General features: G+C 36.3%; 1 long non-coding RNA gene across 6 annotated transcripts; it reads right to left on the bottom strand.

The window, feature by feature from the left end:
• Positions 1-751: 751 nt before the first annotated feature.
• Positions 752-4,632, bottom strand: LOC125523851. Of its 6 annotated transcripts, none has more exons than XR_007290460.1 (5): positions 4,568-4,632; positions 3,965-4,110; positions 3,495-3,646; positions 1,342-2,726; positions 752-1,232 (listed from the first exon to the last, which is right to left on the bottom strand). It is a non-coding gene; the product is annotated as an uncharacterized LOC125523851 (long non-coding RNA). The 6 variants fall into 6 exon arrangements; XR_007290462.1 differs by adding an exon at positions 2,821-2,918 and having other exon boundaries at positions 3,965-4,626; XR_007290458.1 differs by having other exon boundaries at positions 1,342-1,630; positions 2,513-2,726; positions 3,965-4,626.

The following is a 4,632-nucleotide window of genomic DNA, read 5'->3' as shown; positions in this document are numbered from 1 at the left end:
TATTTTGTACCTATGAAAAATACTAGCAAAAGAGCCCGTGCGTTGCAACGGGAGAAAAAAAATATCACACGCCCCTAATACAATAACAATGACTCAAGACCCCAATAGGTCCACCTCCTTTATTTCAACATGGCATCTTATTAGTCTTGCCATTTGTCCTTCCCGCTCTCGCTGATAGACCTGCATGGTTATAGATGGTTTTTTTCGTCTCCAATTTATTTTTGTTAAGGTGTTCATTTTCACTTTGAAACGGCACCGGTAGACAAAGAGATGGATCGTGCACTACTGATTAACATTGCTTCCTAAATAGCATTTAAAAAAATATTAACATGTGAAACAACATCATATTCAGATTCTACATATTTTCCTAATCAATTTTCATATATAACATGTTAAAATAGGAGTTAGGGTTTAGAAGATATGAATATTTTTTAAAGCATTTGAATTTGTCCCTAAACGACAATTAAAAATGGTTAACGGGTAAAAATAACATCATATTTGTATTTTATATATTGTTCTAATCAATTTTCATATATAACATGTTAAAATCTCGGAGTTACGGTTTAAAAGATATGAATATTTTTTTAAAAAATTGAATCTATAAAAAAGGTTATTTTCTTGACGGACAGCAGGTTAATTAACCGAAATCTGAGTTTTTTTTTCTTCTGAAAGCAGCGAAACATTTTCCATTCTCACTTAATATAGGACCGCGGGTTGATTAATTCACAGAAAATAACTTACTCAACTACCAGGACAAACAAGATATGCTACAGAAAACCAGTTTGATGATACAGGATTGTACAACCCTGTAACTGTAAGTTACAGCAATGTACAACAAGACAGCAAGCTACATAAAGCTTCAGACAATGTACAGCAAGGCAGCAAGCTACATAAAGTTTCTCTACATAAAGTTGTATTGATCCAGCTTCTTCAAATCCCTGGAAAGTATGACTTCTTGACAATCTAAGCTTGGACAAGGTAATTAAGAAACATCAAGTAGAGAAACTGATATGTAAACACATATTCAGATTGCATCAGCAAAAAAAATTCCTGAAGAAAATAAATAAATAAAAAGCATACACTTGCTGCATTGCTGCAAGTTAGCTGAAGATGAAGGATCCATCATGTTATGGGGAAATTCATACACTTCAGGCAATGTGCCACATGTGTGGAACATAAGGAGAGTAATAATGAAGCTGAGAAAAGCACGGATAACCATCAGTTACGGCAGCCTGAAAAGGAAAATGAGTATTTAAATGAAGAGGGTAATGCTTGGAACATGTAAATACTATAGCACACGAAGGAAATGTCATGAACATTGAGAGCATTATAATGCCGCACCTGGAAATGGAGTTCAACACAAGAGAAGGACAAGAATTCTTCGACTTCTATTTGATTGTCGCCGGATTCTCAGTTACCAATGTTGCAGCATCGAGAACGGCAAACAAGAAGAGGTACAATGAATATAAAAGAATCATAATGAACTGTAACAAAAATGGCAAAACAAAAGAAGTAGAAAGAGAAAGTATAGTACCTATTAGGAGGACAACAGTTATAGCAAAATCAGAGTGCTAGGTAGTGATGGCGATCTCAGAAAGCGGTGGCCACTGGAAAATTCACTATCATCTCACTGTAAAATAAAACAGTCTCAAAAGAACTACTCCCTCCGTCCGAAAATACTTGTCGGAGGAATGGATGTATCTAGACGTATTTTAGTTTTTAGATGCATCCATTTTTATCCATTTCTTCGACAAGTATTTTCGGACGAAGGGAGTACTAAAATTTACAGAAGCCATAGGACCATAAATCCATCATCAATGTATTATAAATTAAACACCAGGAAACTAATAATATACATTGAGACAAATCCATGTGATCAAGTATTCTATATGAACTCACTGTACGAACAACAATGACACACTATATGGAGCTACACAGCTTCTAGAATAAATTACAAAATCTATAGGGCAGTGTAAATCCACCATCACCATACTGTAAATTCAACATCTATAGGACAGTGTCAATCCACCATCACCATATTGTAAATATGCAGTCAGATTAGTTTGTGTGATGAAGCATTCTATATCAGCTCACTGTACAAACAACAGTCACCAACTTTGTGGAGTAACTGTAAATTACAAAATCTATAAGACAATAAATCCAACATCAGGACCTTGTAAATTCAACATCAAGGTACTGTATATGCATTCAAACTAATTCCAGTAATTATATATGCATTCAAACAACATTAGCATTCTTGTAAACTGAAAACAACATTGTTGGTTACCTATTACACGTTCTAGAAACAAAATTATATGATGATACTCATATCTATCAGACAAACTTTGGGCTATTGTGTAATAGCATAGTTCAGATTAGCTGCTTCAAATCACAGGGGTCAGAGAAACAAACTGACTCTCCTTTTGGCTATTGTGCAGTAGCATGGTTCAGTTCAACCGCTTGATCAAAACAAGTCCGAATTAGTATTACTCGAGTAGTTTGAATGATGTACCTTGGCTACACGGGTAGATGTAATTCCGATGAAGTCGGCAGTACGGAGAAATTCCGGCCAGGTTGGCAGAACAGTGAGATTTCCATGACTTTGGCAGAACGGCAAGACACCAATGTCGAGCACGGATGAAACGACGCAATTGGGTTGGGGCTTCGGTCGAGGGAGTGGATGTGTATTTATATGTGTTCGGCCTCTTGAACAGCCAAATCAGTCCCTGCCGGACATCCCATGGGCACACGAAGGATTGGATCAAGACAAACACATTGCAATCCAGTATGTGGAAGGCAAAGCATAGAGATAAAAACTACCAATACATATGTTTCGAAAGTGAGTCACTAATAAGATGAGAAAGCTAGGATGCTTGTGGTAGAATATATGTGCCTTTCATTGCTACACCTGCCATTATCTAAAATGAGAAAGTAAGTCATATCAGTAAGTGTGGTCTGCCACAGAGCATAAAGAAACTCAGTTGATTAAGTAGCTATATATGCACATGTTAAAAATTATAGGCTACAAAGCCAAAGAAAACAGGAAACACCAAGACACACAATCGGTCCATTACATGAGAAGTAATCTGATATTATCGCTCCATTTTATACATGAAGCCCCATTTTTCAGTTTAGATGGCAGTTTAAAAGCAAGAGCACCAACTCATACTATGGAAACCTAAAGAGCAGACAACAAAATTACCCATCTACATAATCTAACAAACTTTAAGCTAGCAGTCCTGTGACCACAAGTTTATTACTATGGACATCTGCACTTTTCTACTTCTAATATAATCATATAATGGGTAAGCACAAGTTTCCAGTATAGGATATGCATGTGGACCAAATTTCATCAGCTAGAAGCAATATATCATGTAAACATAGCACACACTGTAATTTTCTCAAAAGGTGCAGTCCCTAGCCCATTAAGCATATTTTGAAGCACAAACAGAACTAATAAAAAAGGGTAAGATTATTGAAAGAGTGTAGCTTACCAAGATCATTCCTTTTTCTTGACTACAATGTGGTCCTAAACTTCAGATCATCATGGCTGCAGTACAGACAACAGAGAAGCTTTGACTTGATTAGATTTAGAAATGATCTTCAGTAGTCTTCCTGCGTCGTAGGGTACCATATTCCCATGAAGCTAATATCAACAAAAAAAACGTCTTAGGCCAAAGTCATGAGGAACATAATAAAGATATGCGTAGGAAATTAATATAGAGTAATCCAAAAGGATAACTAATCAATTGAAACGTATCTACAAAATAAATGTCTTACTCCAAAGTCTTGAGGAACATAATAAAGATATACATAGGGAATTAATATAGAGTAATCCAAAGAGAGAACTAATCAATTGAAAGGTATCCAGATCGTATGAGGAATGAAACAACACCTTCATTAACATGTCAGACCAGGAAGAACCAATCTAACAATAGTCAAATAAATAGAGGAGCAGGCATACCCGAATTCCACTGCGGAAAGAGCGGTTGATTACTTTTCACGCTTATTCCTTAAAATAGGTATTTTTATCAGATGGATCAAATGAACTCTAGCCATAACTCATCATTCTTGGTATGGTTTGTGGCACAGGATGGTGGTGTCGCACTCCTGCAATTGAGATGTGTTTAAAGTATGAACAGCAGCTGCATTCACCTCAACTTAACTCAGAAAGCAAATCCGCGCAAAGAGAAATTCAAAAGAAAGATAATAGTTGATAGAAACCTAGATCAAACTGAGTAAGAAATAGCTCAGATTAAGCATAACTTGGCCAGAAAATAAAATACCTAAGACTCTGATGTATGGGTTTGCTCTAACTCCACAAGAATTTTTTATCTGGGGCAGTGTTTTCTATTGCAGAAAGTCTAACACAAGACTGTGCATCAATTTTATGCCAACAATGTATGGATAAAGTAATCTTTACTAAATACAATTTAGGAAAAATGCCGCCAACTACAGGTAGTACCCAGAAAGCTAGTAAAGCTACATAGGTTCACGGCATAGCAAGGAAATTCCAATATGTACGTGTCAACCAAAATCTTTAATTTGCAAGATTGAGAATCTACACCTGAATGCATCTGTAAGAGGGAAAGAAAGAGGCTGCGGGTCAGCAATCGCAATATGACCTGGGCC

This window comes from Triticum urartu, chromosome 7, assembly GCF_003073215.2.
Source record: "Triticum urartu cultivar G1812 chromosome 7, Tu2.1, whole genome shotgun sequence".
NCBI classification, from domain to species: Eukaryota; Viridiplantae; Streptophyta; class Magnoliopsida; order Poales; family Poaceae; genus Triticum; species Triticum urartu.
The sequence above is the reverse complement of the archived record's forward strand: the minus strand, read 5'-3'. Positions and strand labels throughout refer to the sequence as shown.